This window comes from Artibeus jamaicensis, unplaced genomic scaffold (assembly GCF_021234435.1).
Source record: "Artibeus jamaicensis isolate MK-2021 breed Jamaican fruit bat unplaced genomic scaffold, CSHL_Jam_final contig_60, whole genome shotgun sequence".
Taxonomy (NCBI): Eukaryota; Metazoa; Chordata; class Mammalia; order Chiroptera; family Phyllostomidae; genus Artibeus; species Artibeus jamaicensis.
In genome coordinates this window covers 9,447,346-9,473,687 of record NW_026521900.1, presented here as the reverse complement: position 1 = coordinate 9,473,687, position 26,342 = coordinate 9,447,346, and the positions used below count along the sequence as shown (strand labels likewise).

General features: G+C 40.5%; 1 protein-coding gene across 1 annotated transcript in view; it reads right to left on the bottom strand.

Moving 5' to 3' along the window:
• Window positions 1–717: 717 nt before the first annotated feature.
• Window positions 718–26,342, bottom strand: part of CHST7 (carbohydrate sulfotransferase 7) — a 38,842-nt gene continuing 13,217 nt past the window's right edge. The window contains exon 2 of the mRNA XM_053670570.1: window positions 718–1,126. The gene's annotated coding sequence lies outside the window, so the exon portion shown is untranslated. The remainder of the gene's footprint in view (window positions 1,127–26,342) is intronic.

Sequence of the window (26,342 nt, the reverse complement as noted above, 5' to 3'; positions counted from 1 at the left end):
CCAGGGGCCACATCAGCCTCATGGTTGCCTTAAAAGGGCCAAATGTAATTTTAGGACTGTACAAATGTATCTACTCCTTAACTAGGGGCAAGGAGCTCCACATTCAGCCCTTTGAAGGCAACCACAAGGCTGATGTGGCCCCAGGTAAAAATGGATTTGACATCCCTGCCCTACAGAGAGAAACTGCTTTTTTAAAAAGCAATTTACAATAGCCAAGTGCTAGAAGCAACCTAAGTGCCCAGCAGTAAATGAGTGGATAGGAAATCTATGCTACATTTACAGAATGGAATACTATGTAGCAGAAAGGAAGAAGGAGCTCCTACCCTTTGCAACACTATGGATGGAACTGACAGCATTATGCTAAGTTAAATAATCCAGGCAGTGAAAGACAAATGCCATATGATCTCAATCTATAAGTGGAACCTAATCAACAAAACAAGCAAGTGAAATATAACCAGAGACACTGAAATAAAGAACAAACTGACAGTAACGAGAGGAGGGGGGAGAGGGATAATAGGGGAAAATAGGGGAAGGGCATCAAGGAACATATATGAAGAACACATGGACAAAGCCAAAGGGGGTGGGTTTGAGGATGGGAGGTGGGAATGGGTAGGGAAAATGGAGACAACTGTAATTGCACAACAACAGAAAAAGATTAAATTGGAAGAGCTGGATGAGTCAGGTTTCAAACAATACCACTCAGACCTTTCATTTAATATCAAGTAATTTAATCAAGATACACAGACTGCACTTGGCTCTTATTTACATTAATGTTTTGTCCAGATATCTGCTGATCGGAAATGGTACCAAGTCACATCTGTTTGTTCTGAGGATGCCTTGTTGAAATGACTCCAGCTGAGGCAGGTTCAGGCTGGGAACTAAAGCTCTTCTTATTTTATTGCCATAATTATCCACATTGCATTGTCACTTCTCCACTGGAAACTTCATTTCAACCAATGTATTGGTCATTATTTAATAAGCTCATGATATTACTGCTCTGCAGAATTGCACAGTAGTTGGTACCAAATCAAGTCCCAATCTCTGTCAGCATGATAGATTGCCTGCATAGTGTGGCTTCTCCAGTGCTGGGGCAGCACACTGAGTGCCCCAGTTCTTGATGACTGACCTGGAAGGAAAGGAACAAAGTACATTTGAACTTCAAAATACAGAAATCCACAAACAGAATGCCTGCTGAGCCTAGGTGATGTAAGACCTCTTAAATGTGGAACTTAAATCTTCTTTATTTAAGCTGCATTACCCAATGCTGGAAATCCATCACTGAACCAGTATCTTACCATTTCTACTTTTTGAAGACAGGCCAGAGATAAATGTAACCCAAGAAGTGTTTGGTGAGAATGAAGGCAGGAAAAAGATGGGGGTACCTCTGTCAATATGACTGTGCTTTCTGTAGCTACTTCTGTGGGGCACCTGTTGAGAACAGAATTTTCTGAGACCTGCTGGGTAGAGTGGGAGAAAGAGCTGGGACTGAAACTGTACATTTAGGCACCAACCATGTAACTATCCATCCTTCAGTCGTATACTGGTTCACATGTGCAAAATAAATACTAACAACAATTGGCTGTTATATAGAACTGAAGCTGTATACATTCCTCTGAACTTTTTTCTTCTTTCATTAAAACACACTGCTTGTGTGACTGTATGGGAGCAGCAGAGTAGGCTGATTCTGGATATATTTGTATAAGTTCTGCTATCAGTTTCTTTTGATCCTTCCTCCAATCCTGGATGTGTACCAACTTTGACATTATTTTCTCATGTGTTGAAACTGTTCATCCCTTCAGTATAACTACTAAAGCAAAGTGTGGGAAGGAAGCACTTTCAATGTGATTAAAAGGGTGCGATAAAGATTCAAATTAAAGATTAAGGAAAAAGTAATTTCATAAAGGCCCTTCTATGAAACTTTAATATTCTATTAATTAGTACAGGTTATTTGCATAAAAAGAACCACCATGTTAATTTCAGTATAATTTACTTTAATAAAAACCAGTTTCCAGATGGGCTAACTCTGGTTCCAGATAAGATGGAGTAAATACATTTCTGCTAATTCCTCCCACAAAGTGTCACTGAGATATTGGGTAATGAGGAAAAACATAGTTGTGAGTCCCCTGAGCTTTCCTTTTGCCTCCTCTATATCCTGGAATGGGTGCTAAAGAAGCTGGCAGACCACAAATGCCAATGCTAAAAGATCAAAAAACCTTAAGAAAAGCCTATTATCTCTAGCCATAAGGCAGGGAAAGGACTAGTCTAGAAAGACAGAAACCAAGCACCACAAAAATTATCCCCCCTCCTGTCAGCAGAGGCCTAGTGGGAAGCCAGGACAACTGGATTACCATTCCCACCTGGCAGTAATCAGATAATGCACCCCTTCCTTCTCCAGTGTAGTGTAAGTGAAGGCCTCCTAATTTGAAGATTTAATTAAATTCAGAGATTCATATGATCAAATTTTTAGGGTACAATGAAAAAAATTACCTGTCAGCAAGATGGCACAGTGAGTGGAAGCCACACTAACCTCCTCCCAGGGCCAATATGGAATTACAACTAAATTGTGGAGAAATCATTGGGAACAAACAACTGAACAATAGTGAGAAAGAAGGCTTATAACCTCGGACAAACAAAAGAATCAAGAGTCATCTTCACCACTAACTGACTGGTAAGGAGTAGTACAGTGGAGCCTCAAGAGTGCTGGCTGGGTGCTCACAGGTGGCAGCACCTGAGGGATAATTAAGTGGCTGGTAGAATCCCCCTGAGAAGAGTGGGATCTAAACTCAAGGCTGGGATCCCCAGCTTAGAGCACCAGAGCCAAAAAATACACAGATAACAACCAGTGATCAAAAGCAGCAGGGTTGCTCTCTGCCAGAGATGGGCAGCTGAGCCAATCAACAAAAAGAGCCTTACCTGGAACTCTGGCAAAAGTGGGAGCAGAGTGGATAAAGATACCTAAGGAGAGGCTGGAGATGGACACTTTAAGGAGAGAGCTGAAAGCATACACACTGGGATCCTGGTGCTAAGTCATACCCCATTAGCAGCAGCCATCCTGCTAAGGCAGACCACTCCCCTCCAAGCTGCAGCAGCTTGAGGTGAAATAAATCCTCCAACCCCATAAGGGATTCTGCCCCACCCTATGAGACTGAAGCCTCACTGCTGAGTGCACAGTGACTACATTGACAACTGAAGGAGACAGCTGCAGACAATTTATCTCTGGCAATCTCAGAGCAGGCTGCCTAAGGTCAGATGAGGTCAATGTCTGATACTATCAGAAGCAGATTCAGAAAGAAAAAACAGTGGTAAATACTAGAGACTACTGAGACGAAATCCACTATGGTCTTCTCCATGATTAGTGATATTTTCTTGCCTGCAGAGCTTTTTAACATTCATAGCTTATCCAGCAAGTTTGTGCATATTAAATCACTAGAATTTCTATTATAGTTTATCTCTATCCTTTCTTACAACAGTCTTAATTTATTTATGCCCTCATTAATACTGGATAATAGGCTATTGATAGTGGGATTGTAGAGGAGAGATATTATTGCAGATGTGGATTGGTTCCCCGGGGTTTGTGGTTTTGTTCTGGCAGCACCTGCACAACAGCACACAAGATGTGGTGGGTGGAATGACCCTCAGTCAACCATCTGGAGGGAAGGACCCACCAAAGAAAGACCCACCAACAATCAAACCCCAAAGACATCCAGACAGCCAACATAAATGGCATAAAGGGCATCTCAGGAGCATCAAGTTCAGGAGATCAAGGAGACTGCACCACTGATTTTCACAAGTCTCTTACCATAGAAGTTCACACCAAAAAACCAGGGAGTCAGAACAGAACAATTTAGGAAGCAGAGGCAAACAAGAAGAGTCTCACAAACAATGGGAAGACAAAGAAACAAACCCCAAACAAAAGGAAAGGAGGAAGCCTCAGAAAGAATGCTAAATGAAATAGAGGCAAGTCAACTATCAGATAGCGACTTCAAAGCACTGGTTATAAGGAAATTCAATGAGTTCATTGAGAATTACCACAAACTACAGGGAATCTATGAGGAACTTACTGCAAATTAAATCAACATGAAAAAGGAAATAGAGACTATCAACAAAAGCCCAGAGGAAATGAAGAATACAATGTCTGAATTGAAGAACACAGTAGAAGGAATCAAAAACAGGCTAGATAAAGCAGAGGATTGACTCAGCAAGCTGAAGGACAAGGTAGAAAAAACTCCCAAAAGAATCATAAAAGGAAAAAAGACTCAAAAAAAAATGAAGAAGGGTTAAGGGAAATGGAAGACAACATGAAACTGAATAATATCGGTATAATAGGGATACCAAAGGAAAAGAAAAGGAGCAAAAGATAGAAAAACTGTTTGAACAAGTAATGATGGAAAACTTCCCCAATTTCATGAGAGAAAAAGCCACACAAGTCCAGGAAGCACACAGGATCCCAATCAAGAGGACCCAAAAGAGGCCTGCTCCAAGACACATCATCATTAAAATGGCAAAATTCCAAGACAAATGAGAATCTTAAAGGCCGCAAGGGAGAAACAGGAAGTAACATACGAGAGAGCCTCATAAGGCTAACAGCTGACTTCCCAATAGAAACATCACAAGCCAGAAGGTAATGGCAAGAAATATTCCAAGTAATGAAAAGCAAAGGCATGCAACCAAGATGACTCTAACCAGCAAGGCTCTCAATTAAAAAGGAAAGAGAAATAAGGAGTTTCCCAGACAAAAGGAGGCACCCCCACCAAACTAGCATTGCAAGATATGCTAAAGGGACTGCTTTAACAAGAGGAAGAAAAAGAGTGTGTGTGAGAGAAAGGAACACAGGTACAAAGGAGGTAAAGTGGTAATGAATGAGTACCTATCAATAATAACCTTAATGTGAATTGATTGAATGCTCTAATCAAAAGACATAGGGTAGCTCAATGGATAAGAAAACATGACCTGCATATATAATGCCTTCAAGAGACCCACCTCAGAACAAAAGACCTGCACAGACTTAAAGTGAAGGGTTGGAAAAAATATTTCAAGCCAATGGAGAGGAAAATAAAATCTTGGGTACCAATACTTATATCAGACAAAATAGATTACAAAACAAAGGCCATAAAAAGAGGTACAGAAGGACACCTCATAATACCCAAGGGAAGCATCCATCAAAAAGACATAAACATTAGAAACATATATGCACCCAACATAGGAGTACCCAAATATATAAGGAAAACCTTGGAAGACTTCAAAGAAGACATAGTCAGCAACACACTTATACTAGGGGATTTTAACTTGCCACTCTCAACAGTGGATAGATCTTCCAAACAAAATATCAATAAGGATATCATGGCACTGAATGACACACCAGATCAAATTGACTTAATTGATATATATAAAATCTCTCATCCCAAAGAAGGGAAATACACTTTTTTTTTTCAAATGCACATGGAACATTTTCAAAGATATACCACATGATAGGACACAAACCAATGTCAACAAATGCAAGAACACTGAAATCATACAAAGCATTTTCTCAGACCAAAAGGTCCCAAAACTAGAAACCAACCTCGAAGAAAACACTCAAAAACATTCAAATTCATGGAGATTAAATAGCATGCTATTAAACAATGAATGGGTTAAGAATGAGATCAAAGAAGAAATAAAAAAGTTTCTGGAAACAAATGGAAAGAACTCACAACAATCCAAAACTTATGGGACACAGCAAAGGCAGTCTTGAGAGGGAAATTCATAGCTATACAGGCCTACTTAAAAAATAGAAATATTTCAAATAAACAACCTTACCCTACATCTGCAAGAACTGGAGGAACAACAACAAACAAGCCCAGAGCGAGTAGAAGGAAGGAAATAACCAAGATCAGAGCAGAATTAAATGACATACAGACTAAAAAAAAGCATTCAAAGGATCAATAAATCCAGGAGCTGGTTTCCTGAAAATATAAACAAAATCCACAAGCCTTTAACCAGATTTATCAAGAAAAAGAGACTTCCGTTCAAGATGTAGGTATAAGTAAATACACCTTGTTTCCTCGCACAACCAAAAGAAGGCCAGGAGTGCCCATAAGACTAGCAGCTGATTTCTTAAAAGAAAGCTTGCAGGCAAAAAGGGACTAGAAAGAAGTATTCAAAGCCATGAAAGGCAAGGACCTGCATCCAAGATTACTCTATCCAGCAAAGGTATCATTTAGAATGGAAGGGTAGATAAAGTGCTCCCCAGATAAGGTGAAGTTAAAGGAGTTCATCAGACCAAGCCCTTATTATATAAAATGCTAAAAGTACTTTTCTAAGAATCAGAAGATCAAAACTATGATCGTAAAATGATAAACTCACAACTATCAACAACCAAACCTAAAAAAAACCCCAAACAAACCAAGCAAACAATTAGAACAGCAACAGAATGATGGAAACGGAAATCACACAGAGGGTTATCAGTGGGGAGGTGGAGGGGGGAGAATGGGGGAAAAGGTACAGGGAATAAGAAATATAATTGGGCCCTGGCTGGTGTAGCTCAGTGGCTTGAGCGCGGGCCTGCGAACCAGAATATCGCGGTTTGATTCCCAGTTAGGGCATATGTCTGGGTTGCAGGCCAGTTCCCAGTGGGGCATGCACAAGAGGCAACCATACATTGACATTTCTCTACTTTTCTCCTTCCCTTCCCCTCTGAAGATAAATAAATAAAAATAATCTTCAAAATCATATAAAAAAAGAAATGTAATTGGTAGGTACAAAATAGACAAATGGAGGTTAAGGTTAAGGATATCACAGGAAATGGGGAAGCCAAAGAACTTGTATGAATGATCCATGGACATGAACTAAGGTGGAGGAATAATAGTAGAGGGGTTACAGTGCAGAGGGGAATAAAGAGGAGAAAAACATGGGACAGCTGTAATAGCATTATCAATGAAATATATTTTAAGAGTAAGGAAAATATAAACATGCCCATGAATCCTTAGTGCGATGATCCCCCAAATTCTTAAGCCCCCAGGGCTTTAGACATAGGATTAAGAATGAAATTCATTCCAGACATCTTTCTTCTTAACACTATGGGGCTCTATTAAGTTGGAACTATGAAATATTCAACTTAGGGTGCATATTTAAAAACCAAATACTCAGTTTATCAGCTAGCTTTAGTGACGGAGGAGCTAGCCTTGCCCTTTCTTCAAACTACTAGATGTTTGACAATGAAGAATTAACTGTTAAACTACTGAACTTGGTTCAAACTATTTCCACTTACATAGAGTTTGGGAAGAATAAAAATGTTTGTATATTGATTGTGTGCTCATGCTTGGGGGATGGAGAATGGCTAAATGAACAAGTAAAAAGAGAAAAACTGAAATACTTGTAAGAAAAGTAAAACCAAGAGTGAGTTTGTTTTTTAAATTAAATTGTTGATTGAGGAAGATGGTGGGGAAGTAGGACGAAGAGGATTCCGCTTCCCCCCCCACACATGGCAGAAAAACCTGGCAGATCTGCAGAGGAACCCAGCAAATAGCCAACAGTGACCCAGCATATAGGAAAATAGGAGTCCAGAAATTGTAGTGGATACTGAAAGACCAGACAGTGAGGAGACGGCTGCAGATCAATAAGGTCCAAGGGAACAGTGCAGAGGCCACAGGCTGAGACTGTGGCCTCTTCTGGGTCACGCCAGGGCCCAGGCCGGGTCTGCTGCGAACTCTTTGGGAGCCTAGGGCTGGCAGCAAGGTCCTTGGGAGAGAGCCGGGTAATCAGCTCCCTCCCTAACCCGGCTGGGCACAGTTTGAAAAATGCCAGGAGAGATCTCTTTGCTTAAAGTATAGAAAGAGGAATGGGCACGAGGAAGCAAACAAGGGGACCTTGAGCACCCATGGTGTCTGTGGTCGCAGGCTTGGGAGAATTGAGAGTTGCCCTTGCATTCCCCCCTAGCACTGGGAAAGGTTCACGCCCAAGCCTTCGGGACCAGGGAAGCCTGGCCGGGAGCTGTGCCGCACCCCATCCCAGGACTGTGAATCCTGGGGAAAGTCTGCTCTCACTGAGGCACTGGGGAGAGGTGCCTGCTGGTCTGGATCTTGGGATAACACTCCTGAGACCGGCTGAGTTCACTGAGAAGGAAGAAAGGCCACACCAATTGCCCCTCAGACTGCTGCATCTAGTGTGACCAGAAAAAAATGGTGTGACCAGCTGGAAACCAACAAGAGGTTTTTTTTTTTAAATAATCTTTTATTTTTTAAACTTTATTATTGTTTTATCTTTCAATACTTTGACCCTCTCTCTTCCTCTTTCTTGTTTTATTCCTTCTTCTTTTCATTCCAAACCTACTGCTTTTGCCTCTCTTCTGCTGCCTTTTTTTTTTTCTTTTCGCATCCCTCCTCCAAAAGTGAGACAAAAAACTTGGAACGGTGAAAAGACCAGAGTTGGACCCAAAGAGGGGGCATCCCAACAGTACAAACAGAGAGACAAAATTCACTTTCCTATAGCACAAAAACTACAAGTTACTGCATATTTGTATTATTATTTTTCATTATTCTTACATATTTATTTTAATAGTATCTTTGCATTCCTCCTCTTTCTGTATAGTCTTCTTTTTTTACAGTTGTTCTATTCCACCCTTCATTCCCCTCCACCCTGCACCCCCCACCCCCACCACTCCCCCCTTTAGTTTATGACCACGTGTCTCAAGTTCTTTAGATTCTATATTTCCCATACTATTCTTGCCCTCCCCCCTATTTATTTTCTACCTACCATTTATGCTACTTATTTTCTGTACCTTCTCCCCCTTCTCCTTCTCCCACTCCCCTGTTGCTAATCCTCTATGTGATCTCCATTTCTATGGTTCTGCTCCTGATCTAGCTGTCCTCTTAGTTTGCTTTTGTTTTAGGTGTGGTTGTTAATAACTGTGAGTTTGCTGTCCTTTCACTGTTCATCTTTTTTATCTTCTTTTTCTTAGGTAAGTCCCTTTAACATTTTATATAATAAGGGCTTGGTAATGATGAACTCCTTGAATTTGATCTTATCTGAGAAGCACTTTATCTGCCCTTCCATTCTAAATGAAAGCTTTGCTGGATAGAGCAATCTTGGATGTAGGTCTTTGGATTTCATGACTTGGAATATTTCTTTCCAGCCCCTTCTTGCCTGTAAGGTCTCTTTTGAGAAATCAGCTGACAGTCTGATGGGAACTCCTTTGTAGGTGACTGTCCCCTTAGCTCTTGCTGCTCCTAGGATTCTCTCTTTCATTTTAATCTTGGCTAATGTAATGATGATGTGCCTTGGTGTGTTTCTTCGTGGGTTCAACTTCTTTGGGACTCTCTGAGCTTCCTGGATTTCCTGGAAGTCTATTTCCTTTGCCAGATTGGGGAAATTCTCCTTTATTATTTCTTCAAATAAGTTTTCCACTGGTGGCTGTTCCTTTCCCCCTTCTGGTACCCCTATAATTTGGATGTTGGAACGTTTAAAGATGTCCTGGAGGTTCCTAAGTCTCTCCTAATTTTTTTGAATTCTTGTTTCTTCATTCTTTTCTGGTTGGTCATTTTTATCCTCCTTCTGGTCCCCTCCTTTCATTTTAGTCCCAGTTTCCTTTCCATTACTATTGGTTTCTTGTGCATTGCCATTCAATTCAATTAGTTTAGCCTTCATATGTTCCTCTAATTTGTGACTAAAACCAACCAGTTCTGTGAGCATCCTGATCACCAGTGTTTTGAACTGTGCATCTGATAGGTTGGCTATTTCTTTGTCACTTAGATTTATGGGATCTGGGGCTTTGAGATCTTCTTGAGCCATTTTTGGTCTGTTCGCGCCCACTAAGTATGAGGAGCGGAGCTTCAGGGGTGGGGCGGGGCCTCCAGGGCGGGGTTGTTAGGTTGTGATGCTGTATGTGGTGGTGAGGTCAGAGTGGGGATGTGGCGTCCGCCTCTCCTGCTTCCCGCATCTGGGTGAGGAGCGAAGCCTGAGGTGTTCACCAGGGTGGGGTGGCTCAGGTCGTTGGGTTGTGATGCTGTACGTTGGGGCGGGGTCAGAGCCTGGAAATGGTGGCTGTCTCTGCTGCCTCCCGTCTCTGGGACCTGTTCAGTCCCGTCTCACTGCCCAGTCCCTCACTGGTCTATCTGCGCAGGAATGTGCCAGCACAGTCAACCTGCTGCCCTTCACCCTCGCCAGATCCTCTGGTTGCTCACTGCGTCGCACTCACTAGGTCACTCACTGGGTTGGCTCTTTGCAACCCCATGCCTGGGATCCACAAGTCTGAGTCCGTCTGACTGAGTTTTCCTGTGCAACCCTGCTCCACCAGCTGCTGGTTTCGCCTGTCTTACCGGTCAGGCTGAAGAATTCGTTGTTATCGGACTTCCAAAAAGTTCAATTTTCTGTGTTCTGGCTGTGTTTTCTGTTGCTAATATTTTGTTTTCTCTAAACTTGGTTGTGTGAGAAAGCACAGCGTCTCCACCTATGCCTCCATCTTGGCGGAAGTCCTCTGTATAGTCTTCTTTAACTTGCCTGGATATATTGCATCACTTGACAGGTTTCCCCTGTCCCCTCATAATAGTGTATTGTTAATTACTGTCCTTTACTTCCTTCCCCTTGCTCCATTAGCACACTGCTGAAGGTCTAATACTCCCTAATCTTGGTATCTCATAGATTCTGTCATATGATTGTTGCTCTAACATTACTGTAAATAATAGCTGTTACATACTATGGTAAATGCTACACAACACCCCCCCCCAAGATCTTAGCCCACTTCATTGTTGCCTGAAATATAATACTGTAGTGATTAACTCTATTCTCTCTCACACTACACCTATTTACCATCCTTTATTTTCACCTTACCTCAGAATCTGACCTCCCTCAACCTCACTCCTTTCTACATCCAAATCACAAACCTTCCCTCCCCAATAAGAGACTTATCTTCTTTCCATCCTTTCTAAAAAGTGGCTAGTTGGGTTGAAGATTACAATTATCACTGTACATAGCCAGGGGATCTCCTATCTCTTCTCTACCGGCTGCTACTATAAATATCATAGAATAATCTCCTGCTGTCATAAACCAGTTGCCTTCCCCTCCAACTGATCAAAAAAAACAAAAAGAATAGGTGGAAGTGGTGAACATCAGGATACCTACTGGAAGAGGAAACCCAACAACAAAGGAACCACGAACAGATAACAACAGAAGAAGGTGAAAGAGGGAGTAGAAACCATACAAACCTCAATCCAGGACCTATCTGGAAATAAACTAAACAGCAGGAAAACTACCCAGGGAAAACAACTGAACAAGAGCAAAACTGAATCCTCAAAACCTTGTACACACAGAAGAACTAGCTTCAACACAACCTGCCTTCACCAGCCCAACAAATTAAAACAAGTGGTAGACAGAGGGATCATCAGTTCACCAGCTGATGGGAAGGGCCAACAAAAGAAAGACCCAGGAACAACAAAAACCAAAAGAGAAACACAGATCCAACTTAAAGGATGGCCCAAAAAGCTGAGGTAGCAATTCTCATATCAGACAAAATAGACTTCAAGAAAAGAGCCATAAAGAGAGACCCAGAAGGTCACTTCATAATACTCAAGGGAAGAATCCACCAAGAAGACATAAACATTGTAAATATATATGCACCCATCATAGGAGCACCCAAATATATCAAGAAAATCTTAGAGGACTTCAAGAAAGATATTGACAGCAACACAATTATACTAGGGGATTTTGACACCCCACTGTCAAAAATGGACAGATCTTCCAAAGAAAACATTAACAAAGATATTGTGGCATTGAACAACATCCTAGATAAAATGACCTTAAGTGATATATATATATATATATATATATATATATATGCAGCCTTTCATCCTAAAGAAGCTAAATACACATTCTTTTCAGATGTGCATGGGGCATTTTCAAAGATAGACCACACGATAGGACACAAAACAAGCCTCAACACATTTAAGAAAATTGAAATAATCCCAAGCATTTTCTCTGATCACAAGGGACTGAAACTGGAAACCAACCCTAAGGGAAGAGACCCAAAACATTCAAACTCAAGAAGATTGAATAGCATGATCTAAAACAACAAATGGGTCAAGACTGAAATTAGGGAAAAAATCAAAAAGTTTCTAGAAACAAATGAAAATGAACTCACAACAACCCAAAACTTATGGGACACAGTGAAGGTAGTCTTGAGAAGGAAGTTCATAGCAATACAGGCCTACTTAAAAAAGACAAAAACATTTCAAACAACCTACCCTACACCTACAAGAACTTGAGGAACAACAACAAAGACAGCCCAGAGCAAGTAGAAGGAAGGAAATAACCAAGATCAGAGCAGAATTCAATGACATAGAGATTAAAAGCACAATTCTAAGGATCAATGAATCCAGGAGCTGTTTTTTTTCAAAAGATAAACAAAATAGACAAGCCTTTAAGCAGGCTCATCAAGAAAAGAGAGAGAACCCAAATAAACATAATCAGAAATGAAAGAGGAGAGATTACAATTGACATCACAGAAATACAAAGGATTATAAGAAATTACTATGAAGAACTGTACACCAAGAAATTAGAAAACTTAGGTGAAATGGACAAGTTTCTAGAAAAATATAATCTTCCAAAACTCAGTGAAGAAGAAGCAGAAAGCCTGAATAGACCAATAACAGCAAATGAAACTGAAGGAGTAATCAAAACTTTCCCGAAGCACAAAAGCCCTGGACCAGATGGTTTCACAGGAGAATTCTACAGAGCATTTAAGGAAGAGCTAACCCCTATTCTTCACAGGCTATTCCAAAAAATCCAAAAGGCTGGACGGATTCAAAATCCAAAACCCCAAACTCTTTTTATGAAGCCAGCATCATCCTAATTCCAAAACCAGATAGAGATACAACAAAGAAAACTTTAGGCCAATATTGCTCATGAAGATAAACGCTAAAATCCTCAACAAAATATTGGCGAATTGCATCCAACAATACATTAAAATGATCATACAGCATGACCAAGTGGTATTCATCCCAGGGATGCAAGAATGGTTCAATATTCGCAAATCAGTAAATGTAATACATCACATAAACAAAAGCAAAGACAAAAACCACATGATCATATCAATAGATGCGGAAAAAGCTTTTGATAAGGTACAGCACCCATTTATGATAAAAACACTCAGCAAAGTGGGAATAGAGGGAGCATTTCTTAATATAATAAAGGCCATATATGAGAGACCTACAGCCAATATCATACTCAATGGGAAAAAACTAAAAGCTTTTCCACTAAGATCAGGAACAAGACAAGGTTTTCCACTTTCACCACTTCTATTCAATATAGTATTGGAAGTTTGAGCCATAGTGATCACACAAGAAAAGGAAATAAAAGGCATCCAAATCAGAAAGGAGAAAACAAAACTGTCACTGTTTGCAGATGACATGATAGTGTACATGGAAAATCCTATAGACTCTACCAAAAAACTGCTCAACCTAATAAATGGATAGGCAAAACCACAGGATACAAAGTCAATATCCAGAAATCAAAGGCATTTTTATATACCAACATTTAAACAAAAAAAGCAGAAATCAAGAAAAAATCCCATTCGATATAGCAAAAAGAAAAATAAAATATCTGGGAATAAACCTAACCAAGGAGGTAAAAGACCTGTATGCAGAAAACTACACAACACTGAAGAAAGAAATCAAGGAAATCAGAAACGAATGGAAACATATATCGTGTTCATGGACTGGAAGAATTAACATCATCAAAATGTCCATACTACCCAAAGCAATTTATACATTCAATGCAATACCTATTAAGGTACCAATGGCATATTTCACAGACATACAAAAAACACTTTGAAAATTTATATGGAACCATAAATGACCCTGAATAGCAGCTGCACTTTTGAGAAAGAAGAACAAAGTAGGAGGGATCACAATACCTGATATCAAACTGTATTACAAGGCCACTCTAATCAAAACAGCCTGGTACTGGCATAAAAAGAGGCACATAGACCAATGGAACAGAACCGAGAGCCCAGAAATATACCCAAGTCTCTATTGCCAATTAATATTCAACAAAGGGGGCAGCAACATAAAATGGACTGATAATAGTCTCTTCAACTAATGGTGTTGGGAGAACTGGACAGCTACGTGCAAAAAAAAATGAAACTTGAGCACCAACTTACACCACACACCAAAATAAATTCAATGTTGGTAACAGACTTAAATATAAGCTGTGACACCATTGAAATCCTAGAGGAGAACACTGGCAGGAAAATCTCAGATATTTCATGCAGCAATATTATTACTGATATATCCCCTAGAGCAAGGGACATAAAGCAAAGAATAAACAAATGGGATCTCATCAAAATAAAAAGCTTCTGCATGGTTAAAGAAAACAGTATTAAAATAAAAAGAGAACCAAGTTTATGGGAAAACATATTTGCCAATGATACCTCACACAAGGGTTTAATTTCCAAAATATACAAAGCACTTACACGACTCCACTCTAAGAATACAAGCAACCCAATTAAAAAGTGGGTAAAGGACTTGAACAGACACTTCTCCAAGGAGAACATACAGAGAATCCAGAGTCATATGAAAAGATGCTCAATATCACTAGCTACCAGAGAGATGCAAATTAAAACCACAATCAGATACCACTTTACACTGGTCAAAATGGCCATCATAAACAAAGCAACAAACAACAAGTGTTAAAGAGGTTGTGGAGAAGAGAGGACCCTAATCCATTGTTGATGGGATTGCAGACTGGTACAACCATTATAAAGAACAGTATGGAATGTTCTCAGGAAACTAAAAATGGACCTGCCTTTTGACCCAGCAATTCCACTGCTGGGATTATATCCTAAGAACCCTAAAACACCAATCCAAAAGAACCTATGCACCACAATGTTCATAGCAGCACAATTTACAATAGCCAAGAGCTGGAAAGAACCTAGGTGCCCATCAGTAAATGAATGGATCAAAAAATCATGGTACATACACACAATAGAATTCTATGCAGCAGAAAGAAAGAAGGATCTCCTACCCTTTGCAACAGCATGACTGGAACTGGAAAGCATTATGCTGAGTGAAATAAGCCAGGCAGTGAAAGACAAATACCATATGATCTCACCTTTAACAGGAACCTAAACAGCAAAACAAACAAGGAAGCAAAATAAAAACAAAGACACTGAAGTAGAAAACAGGCTGACAGTAACCAGAGGGGAGAGGGGAGGGAATTTCAGGGAGACTAGTATAAAGGACAGATGGACAACAACTAAGGTGGTAGAAATGGGAGGGATGTGGGTAGCAGTGCGAGGGGTGGGCTCAGATGGGAGTAAAAGACAGAAAACTGTACTTGAACTGCAATTAAAAAAAAAGAAAGTTTGTTACGACCTGGACCACCTGAAACAAGTGTAGACAGTTCTGGTCATTCCTAAGTCAAAAGTAGTTAAAAACCTATCGTGTACGATAATAAAAATAGATCATTCGAAAATTGTCGTAATACAATTAATTGCGAGACTTACAGAAATTTTGTTAGCTAGAACAATGAAGTATCTGAAGTTCCAGTTGGCTCAGAATGTTATTTCTTACTAAATGTTACAACGTAACACAGCATTTTGCAGCTACAGCTGTAAACAGGATGAACTGACAGGAACTCACTATGAAAGTAGCCAACTGTAAAGAAATCAACATGTAATTTACAAAATAGTGTTCAGAAGCCCATGGCTAAACCTTGCTTCAGCAAGGCTGGGCTTTGGATATGAATCTCCTGTCTCCTTTACTTGCTGCAAGTAAATAAAACCACCTTGCAACAATCTGTCTCATTTTTTAATAGAGTACCCCAAGCTGTGAACACCCTGAGTTCTGTAACAATTTCTGTATATCATTGTCTTGTGAAGCATGTATAAAAGGGTTTTAAAATATGTAGCATTGGAACATGAAGTCATTACTTAATACTAAATTCACAAATTCACTTGCTCTTTTTAAAAAATGGATTGTTTACTTGAAGATTCGCGGTCATTCCCCAATGAGTTGGGTGCATTTTGTTGCCTTTGCTACAGTTCCTCTGAGTATTTAAATGACCAGTGGGCCCCTAAATGCAGCTGGTTGACTTACTAATAGCTTCACTACAATCAAAGGGAAACTTTTTTCTGGGTTAAGGAGTCTGGACTGCCATTGCAAGCAGTTGGCTGTGCTGAACCTCCTGGGGACTACAGCAGAGCAACTCAGGAAGACAGACACACTCTTAGCATTTTAATCATACGTTTTCAGCTGGAATAGGGGAGAAGGAAGAATCAACTTCCTCCTTGCTTTAAAGTTTGAGAACAGAAGATTCAAGCATATGAACTTGCAGCTCTACCTCTCTGTGGCCTTCCTGTCCTCTTTCAAGTCAGGTGCTGAGCCCCAGGCCTCCCAGTTGGATCTGGGAACTTGCATGGGCACCTCACTTCCCTCCTTAAAGCACACTTGTAGACTTTTACCCACACTTTAAGTTTTTCTACCTTTTGCCTAAGGAAGTAGTCACCTGTCCCTGCCCACTCACTTGTGCCAGGTGCAGCGTCCTGGGTTTACCACCAAAAGTGACTTGACAGATGCTAAAAGTTGATGCAGGGACTTGGCACTGGGGCTGAGGGATCTGAGATTTCCGGGTATTCAGCAGATCCCATTATCACTGGTGAATTACTTTCCAGCCCATTGTAATAGCCTTCCTCCTGGACCCACTCCAGAACAAATGGGCTGAGGACGCTGTTGGCCCCCTTTTCAATGGCAAAGTGTTCTTGCAGTGTCTTCTCTAAGCATCTGACCCTGGAACCACCCTCTGCGGATATGTTACCTTCTAAGCTTATCTGTTAACCTGAGTTAAGCTTTCTTAACCTTCCTGTTTCCACCTCCAATCAGTGGAACCCAGTGCCAAGGAAAACGGAAATGACTGACAATGTTTACAACAATAGAGCCATTTAGTTATTGATTTTTTTAAAAATGGGAGCTGCTTAGGAATGATGGTAAAATAATGCTTGAAATACCAGAAATATCAAAGTGTAAGCATTCCTTTATTGTCACTGTAAAGCAAAATATAATAGGAAACATTTAGTTTGCTAATCTAACTGCATTCCCTCCCCCAATAGCCTAGAAATGCACTTTAAACAACATAAATGTGATAAATTATTTTTAGTCTTTCAATCTGAAAAATTAAGTGGCAGAGGATGCTAGGATACTTACACTAGTCAATAATGGTTTCAGTTGTATTTAATACCTGAAACAAATCTTGCTTCAGGTGAAAACAGGGATTGAGTAAAACACACACACAGAAAGACACAAACAAACAAAACTTACTGCCTGAGGACTTTAGGGAGAAATCACTTGTTTGGACTTGGGCAGCCCATAATAAGAGCAGAGCTGCCTCTCTATTCTCCTCCCTGCCCACAATGGAAGGGAAAGGCCCTTTTCTGCTCCAGAAATCAGAGTAAAACCTCAATCCATGCAAATCATTAGTCAAGCCCTTGGATTGGCCAATGCAAAAATTAAATGGCCATTATATTTCCCTAATAGAATTAAATAATATTTTCCATTTATTTAAAGATTTTATTTATTTTTAAACAGAGGAGAAGGGAGGGATAAACCAAGGGAGAGAAACATCAATGTGTGGTTGCCTCTTGTGTGCCCCCTACTGGGAACCTGGCCCACAACTCAGGCATGTGCCCTGACTGGGAATAGAACCAGCAACCCTTTGGTTTGCAAGCTGGCACTCAGTCCACTGAGCCACACCAGCCAGGGCTAATGTTTTCAATTTTATCACACCCATCTCTAACTAAAATTTTCCCAAGTTCTTGAGTTTACTTAAGGACAAATTAAATGAATGTGCTACAAACCAGTATTAATAAATTTGCAAATACCTGAGTTTCCTAGTTGACTTTTGCTTTTTCCTTTCATTGAACTGCTCCAAGATATAATTTTAATTGGCATACATAATTGCTTTTGTGAGTAAGGTCATTTCCAAGTCAAGTAAAGGAACTGAATCAGTATTTTGTAATATATATTTCATCATCCACCTACACGTTTGTCATCTACCAAGTGGAAGTAGCAGGGGTTAGAAAGGGTGTTACTGGGGAGACACCTGACTTAGGTAGGATCCTCCCCCTGCCAGCTTGTTCCTTGATTCTTACCTTGCTCGCAAGACGAATTCAAGCAAGAAACATGTATCGTGGAAATTAGATAGCAAGTTCATTTATGAAACATGTACAAGCACAAAGCTGCAAGCAGGCTCCCGGCTAGTCTGAATGCCCCACATACACAGGAAATAAAGTTGTTAGTTGATTTGTTCTCTACACTTGAGCCAAGGCTACAAGTGGGCACTCAGTTAATGTGCGTACCCTGACTATTGAAGTTCAGGGGTTATATACCTTAGACAGCTTCTAGGTTCTCCCTCCCCCTTCCCCTTCTAAACCTTGGGAACAATAGACAGCTACAAAAGCTTTCCTTCTCAGCTAGTCAAGGTTCTTTGTCTTAGTGGAATTGCTACAGAAGCTCCCTTTCCCAGCACAGAGTCTCCTTCTGTGCTATCCCTGATTGTGATGTCCAAAATGCCTGGCAATCTTATCAAACCAGGCTCAGGACTGCTGAGTCAATGGGTCAAACATGTGTCCCTCCTCCTCCCTGCCTTAGCGTACTACTTATCCTGTGTAACAAGGGCATGGGACTGGAAAGTGAGCAGAGTTTGCACCTGCCACTCAAGCAGTCCTTTGGCCTTCACTGAAGCTACCAGCCAATGGAATGCCTGAAGGTGGGGTGGGGGCTCGGTGGCTGCTGCCTCATCAGCTTTAGGATACACAGTTCAGGATGGTTAGTCAGCCAGCATACCTTAGCAGGGGTGTCCAACCTGTGCCCTGCAGGGTGCATGCAGCCCTGTATGTCTGTGAACCCAGCCCAACACAAAATTATTAATTTACTTAAAACATCATGAGATTTTTTTGTGATTACATGTTGCAATGTATTTAATGTGTGGCCCAAGACAATTATTCTTCTTCCAGTGTGGCCCAAAGATGTCAAAAGGTTGGACACCCCTGGACAGAGTCTGTTCATCATCCCAAGTCTAGCCCAGTCACTTCAGGTAGCTCTCCCTACAGAGTGAGATGCTGTGTCTATTCTACCCTTTCCTAGCCCTACCCACAGGATGGTGTGGATAAAATGGTCCTATGGCTGAGAGTAGGTTTATGTTGGCACAGGACAGTGAAGCATGTAAATCAGTCCTTTTCAGGGCCTGTAGGATTGCTAGAGACTGCCATTCTTAGGAGCAGGACATGGATTTTTCCTGAGGCTACTTCTGTTACCCTTTGACTGCTAAAAAATAAAAATAGAATTAATTTTAAAAGGCATTCAATCATGTTAAGAGTTTTGTTGTTCTTTGGGGGGGGGTGTTTATTTTCAGCTAACAATCTCGTTTTTGCAAAATAGCCCCCTCTGCTATCCTTAGGCAAGAACTTGTAAGTTTTTGTAGTTTGCAGAACCTGAAAAATGTATTGTTTTCCTTTATTACATCTGTGTTGGTGATATCTTTTACGATAGCAAGACACAGCATCTGCTTTTTTTTTTCTTTTTTTTTCTTTTTTAAAATTGATTATGCTGTTACAGTTGTTCTATTCCCCCCTTCATTCCCCTCCACCCTGCCCCCCCATCCCCACCATTCCCCCCCTTTAGTTTATGTCCATGTGTCTCAAGTCCTTTAGGTTCTATATTTCCCATGCTATTCTTGCCCCCCCCATCTATTTTCTATCTACTGTCTATGCTACTTATTTTCTGTACCTTCTCCCCCATCTCCTCCTCCCACTCCCCTGTTGCTAACCCTCCTTGAGATCTTCATTTCTATGTTTCCACTCCTGATCTAGCTGTTCTTTTAGTTTGCTTTCGTTTTAGGTGTGGTTGTTAATAACTGTGAACTTGTTGTTCTTTCACTGTTCATGTTTCTTTAACTTCTTTTTCTTAGATAAGTCCCTTTAACATTTCATATAATAAGGGCTTGGTGATGATGAACTCCTTGAATTTGATCTTATCTGAGAAGCACCTTATCTGTCCTTCCATTCTAAATGAAAGTTTTGCTGGATAGAGCAATCTTGGTTGTAGGTCTTTGGATTTCATGACTTGGAATACTTCTTTCCAGCCCCTTCTTGCCTGTAAGGTCTCTTTTGAGAAATCTGCTGACAGTCTGATGGGGACTCCTTTGTAGGTGATTGTCCCCTTAGCTCTTGCTGCTTCTAGGATTCTCCTTCATTTTAATTTTGGCTAATGTAATTATGATATGCCTTGGTGTGTTTCTTCTTGAGTCCAACTTTTTTGGTACTCTCTGAGCTTCTTGGATTTCTTGGAAGTCTATTTCCTTTGCCAGATTGGGGAAATTTTCTTTTATTATTTGTTCAAATAATTTTTCCACTGGTGGTTGTGTTTTTCCCCCTTCTGGTACCCCTATAATTCAGATATTGGAGCGTTTAGAGATGTCCTGGAGGTTTCTAAGACTCTCCTCATTTCTTTGAATTCTTGCTCCTTGACTCTTTTCTGTTTGGCCATTATTTGCTTTCTTCTGGGCCACTTCATTGATTTGAGTCCCAGTTTCCTTTTCATCTCTATGGGTTTTCTGTGGAATTCCATTCATTTCCCTTAGTTTAGCCTTCATATGTTTCTCTAATTTGTGGCTATAATCAACCAGATCTGTTAGGAACCTGATGACCAGTGTTTTAAACTGTGCATCTGAGAGTTTTGCTATTTCTTCGTCGCTTAGATTTATCTCTGGGGCTTTGAGGTCTTCCTGCGACATTTTTGGTCTGTTCTGGCCCTTTAAATGTGAGAAGCGGCGCCTTGGACTCCCAGGTCGCTGGGTTGTGACGCTGTATGTGGGGGCGTGGTCAGAGCGGGGATAAGGCGGCGCCCTCTACTGCCGCAAGCCACGGGGACCGCCGGGCCCCGTCCAAGCGCCCACTCCCTCGCCTGTCCGCTCGCCCACAGACAGGCAACCGCAGTCAACACGCAGCACCTCCTCCCCACTGTCTCCTCAGCAGTCGCTCACCCGGTGGGTTGCTCGGTCGCTCACTAGGTCCAATCCTGGGTTTGGAACCCGTGCGTCTGGATTCGCGCGCCTGGGTCCGTCTGACCAGAGTCCTGTGCAACCCCTCACGAGACGCCGGTTTCGCCCCTTACCGGTCGGGCTGAAGAATTTGTTGTTACTGGACTTCCGAAAAGTTCAATTTTCCGTGTTCTGGTTGTGTTTTCTGATGCTCATATTTAGTTGTCCCTAAACTTGGTTGTGTGAGAAGGCACGGCACATCCACCTATATCTCCATCTTGGCGGAAGTCGAGCATCTGCTTTTATTACCTCTAAAATCTGTCTATTTAACATATGCCAAACTCCATGCTGTTTGAAAGGAAGTCCTATTTTTAAAATATTATCTTCATCTTAGCATTTTTGGCTTACTGTTCCCATAATTTCTCTTAGGTAGTAATATATCTTTTTTGGTAAAGTCTGGTCTTAATTATGGGGAAAGTAACTTTTAAGCTCTGGGACATTTTCCCCTAATGGTCACCTTTTTTGTATGTGTGTCGGGACTGCTTTAGTTAGTCTCCCAGTTCACACTGGGGTTTTTAATAAGTGTCTTCAGATCATCATCTTTACAAAAGAACTCACAGTGTTGCACCCCTACCGACTCCCCATCCCTTGCAATTTTCTGTAATGCTTGGTGTCACCTTTACTTAGTATGCTTTCTCTGCTTCCAGTCTGCTGAATATTAATGTCTCCAAACCATCCTTCTAGGCACTTGGATTTCAGGCCAGATGTGAAGCTTCCTGATGGCAGGGCCCAGAGACTGCCTTGGGCCCTCACATCTCTCCCTGTGCCTTCTGGGGCTCCTTTTAACACTCCTGTGACAAGAATATTAACAGAAAGGGCTTCCATTCCATAAGTAAAAACAAGTCTCCTTCAGTGGTTATTTTTGGCATGTGACTCTTCAGAGAATAATCTGTTCATTCCAAACATGGAAGTTAAACATGGTGGTTGTTTTTCATTGCCTCTTAATTCCCTATTTTAAAATATTCACTATCAGCTGATGCTCCAATTTCTTCTCAGTATCCAGTATGATGGTCTTTAATGTGAACAAGGCCAGCTGCAGAAATGTCTAGCCAGCTTGCCAAACCTGTGGGCCAAGGCGGAGCAGGGAACAAAAACTGAAGGACTCCAATTCTCACGAAGACATCACTGAGCTCTGCGATTTTTTTCCAGTTGAAACTGCTTCCTATTCAGTTCCAAAACAGTTCACTTCCCTGTGTTCTTGAACTTGGGCCAGGGTTGTTTCTTAGTCTTTACTGTTCTTCCTCTATAATGCACTTAAGTAGAAATGTTTCTTTCAGTAGAGCAAGTTTCTTCAGTTCCACTACAAAGCAACAGAATAAGGAGCCAGGGAGCCCTCACACAGAGAAAGGTTCATTTATTAGCTCACCTTGTTTGACTAGAGTGTCAGACACAAAAAAGCAAGACCAGTTTAGCATTTTTAAGTTTCATTCTTTTCTGTGTTGCTCATGCTGAGACAAGGCTGAGAAAAGGCAGATTGCAGAATTTTAAGCCAGCTGGTTATAAGTGTTTTTAAGAGCATCTTTCCCAACTATTTATATTACATTTGTATTCAGGGGCAGAAAAACTTTGCTTAGACTAAAAAAAAAATAACCTCTTTGAAAACTCTGTAAATCTTGCCTCAGCAACTGCAAATGGGGACTTCTGCCCTCCCCCAGACTACAAGGAGAGCTCTCAGGAGAATAGAGAAAATGTATGAAGAGTTAATTAAGCCTTATTTAAAATCAGCCTAATTTTCCCAGTGATAATGTCCTGAAATTGTTGAAGTTCAAGTGAATACATACAATCCAGTGCAACAATACCAGAAGGACATTTAACAAGAGCCTTGCTAAAACCTAACAGCATATGTAAGTGTGGTTTTAAATAGGTATGATCATTTTTATTTCAAACTCTATTCAGTCCTTCAAAAGAATTAAAGAAATGACACTTTCCGAGTACATGTGGACTTCAGAAGGACTAAGAAGTTGAAGACATCTCTTCACCCTGGTTCCCACAAACAACCTTAGATGTGAAGCAATGATGCATTGTCTGAGATGAACTGTAGGGTCAGAGCCAGGGTGTTTGGAAAAAGGATTTTCTACCCATCAGATTAGCCAAAATGAAAAAAAAATAGATAAAATTCATGTTGCTGAAAGTGTAGTAAATAGACACTCCAAAAAACAGCTTGTGGGAGTGAAAGGTGGTGTACCTTTGCAGAACTTTACTTCTTCAAAATTTGCAAAGTATACAGCCTTTCTACATAGGGTGGCCCTACCTATATCTCAACTTTTAAAAGTTTAAGGAATTAAAACCAAAAAGATTTGACTACCTAAAAGGCTTAATTTTTCTGTTTCAATTTTCATAAAACATTTCTAGACACTTAGAAGAAATGTAGTGGCTGCTTCTAAGATATGAGATTGGCAGGTATTTTATATCTTTGCATTCTGTTAAACTTTTTTCCACCACATGCATGTATAATTTTACAAAAATGTGTAAAACACTAGTTTCAAAATAGCACCTGATTTTCATCCTCTGGCTGTGTAGTCCTTGACAATTAATTACCCAACCTCTCTGAGCTTGTTTCACCATCCATAAAATGGTGATACTATGTACCTCTTTTTTTTAATAAAGACTTTTATTTATTTATCTTCAGAGGGGAAGGGAATGAGAGAGGAGAAGAAACATCAATGTGTGGTTGCCTTTTGTGCAACCCCTGCTGGGAACTGGCCTGCAGAGAACTGGCCTGCAACCCAGGCATGTGCCCTGACTGGGAATCGAACCGCGATTGTCTGGTTTACAGGCCCCCACACAATCGACTGAGCTACACCAGCCAGGGCTACTATATACCTATTTTTTTTCAAGTACATTTTTTTGTCTATTTCTCCCATCCCAGCCCCCCCTGAGCCGTCTCCCCCCTCCCTCCCATTCCCCCCCCCCCGACAGTCCTCATCCCTGTGTCTTTCATACTTGTTCCTAAAAATCCCTCCCCATTTTTCCCCTTAAATTCCCTTCCCTCTCCCCTCTGGTCACTGCCCACTTGTTCTCTATTTCAGTGACTTTGTTTTTATTCTGTTTGTTTGTTTGTTTGTTTTATTGTTTAGCTTCCTGTCAAAGGTGAGATCATATGGTTTTTGTCTTTCAACACCTGGCTTATTTCACTCAGCATAATGCTTTCCAGTTCCATCCATGTTGTTGCAAAGGGTAGGAGCTCCTTCTTTCACTCTGCTACATAGAATTCCATTGTGTATATGTACCACTATTTTTTGATCCATTCGTTTACTGATGGGCACCTAGGTTGCTTCCAACTCTTGGCTATTGTAAATTGTGCTGCTATGAACATTGTGGTGCATAGGTTCTTTGAAATTGATGTTTTAGGATTCTTGGGGTATAATCCTAGCAGTGGAATTGCTGGGTCAAAAGGCAGATCGATTTTTATTTTTCTGAGAAAATTCCATACTGTTTTCCATAATGGTTGTAGCAGTCTGCAATCCCACCAACAGTGAACTAAGGACCCATTTTCCCCACAACCTCTCCAACATTAGTTGTTTGTTGCTTTGTTTATTATAGCCATCCTGACTGGTGTTAAGTGGTATCTCATTGTGGTTTTAATTTGCATCTCTCTGATAGCTAACCATATTGAGCATGTCTTCATGTGTCTCTGGATATTCTGTATGTCCTTATTGGAGAAGTGTCTGTTCAAGTCCTTTTCCTATTTTTTAATTGGGTTCGATGTCTTCCTAGAGTGGAGTCGTGTAAGTTCTTTGTATATTTTGGAGATTAAACCTTTGTCTGAAGTATCATTGGCAAATATGTTTTCCCATACAGTTGGTTTTCTTGCTAATTTAATACTGTTTTCTTTAGCCACGCAGAAGCTTTTTATTTTGATGAAATCCCATTTGTTTATTCTTTCCTTTATATTCCTTGCTCTAGGGGACATATCAGTAAAAATGTTGCTGCGTGGAATATCTGAGATTTTCTTGCCAATGTTCTCCTCTAGGACTTTAATGGTGTCACGGCTTATATTTAAGTCTTTTATCCACCTTGAATTTATTTTGGTGTATGGTGCAAGTTGGTGCTCAAGTTTCATTTTTTTGCAGGTAGCTGTCCAGTTCTCCCAACACATTTGCTGAAGAGGCTATCTTTACTCCATTTTCTGTTACTGCCCCCTTTGTCAAATATTAATTGACTATAGAGTGTTGGGTTGATTTCTGGGCTCTCTGTTCTGTTCCATTGGTCTATGTGCCTGTTTTTACGCCAGTACCAGGGTGTTTTGATTACAGCGGATTTGTAATACAGTTTGATATCAGGTATTGTTATCCCTCCTACTTTGTTCTTCTTTCTCAAAAGAGCAGCTGCTATTCGGGCTTTTTTATGATTCCATATAAATTTTTGAAGTGTTTGTTCTATGTCTGTGAAATATGCCATTGGTACTTTAATAGGTATTGCATTGAATGCGTATATTGCTTTGGGTAGTATGGACATTTTGATGATGTTAATTCTTCCAGTCCATGAACAAGGTATATGTTTCCATTTGTTTGTGTCTTCTCTGATTTCTTTCTTCAGTGCTGTGTAATTTTCTGCATACAGGTCTTTTACCTCCTTGGTTAGGTTTATTCCCAGATATTTTATTTTTCTTTTTGCTATATTGAATGGGATTTTTTCCTTAATTTCTGCTTCTGCTGATTCATTGTTCGTATACAAAAATGCCTTTGATTTCTGAATATTGACGTTGTATCCTGCTGTTTTGCCAAAATCATTAATTAGTTCAAGCAGTTGTTGGGTAGAGTCTGTAGGATTTTCCATGTACACTATCATGTCATCTACAAACAGTGAAAGTTTTGTTTCCTCCTTTACTATTTGGATGCCTTTTATTTCCTTTTCCTGCCTGATCACTGTGGCCAAAACTTCTAATACTATATTGAATAGAAGTGGTGAAAGTGGACATCCTTGTCTTGTTCCTGATCTTAGTGGAAAAGCTTTTAGTTTTTTCCCATTGAGTATGATATTGGCTGTAGGTCTCTCATATATGGCCTTTATTATATTGAGGAATGCTTCCTCTATTCCCACTTTGCTGAGTGTTTTTATCATAAATGGGTGCTGTACCTTATCAAAAGCTTTTTCCGCATCTATTGACATGATCATGCGCTTTTTGTCTTTGCTTTTGTTTATGTGATGAATTACATTTACTGATTTGCGAATGTTGAACCATCCTTGCATCCCTGGGATGAATCCCACTTGGTCATGGTGTATAATTTTTTGGATATATTGTTGGATGCGATTTGCCAATATTTTGTTGAGAATTTTAG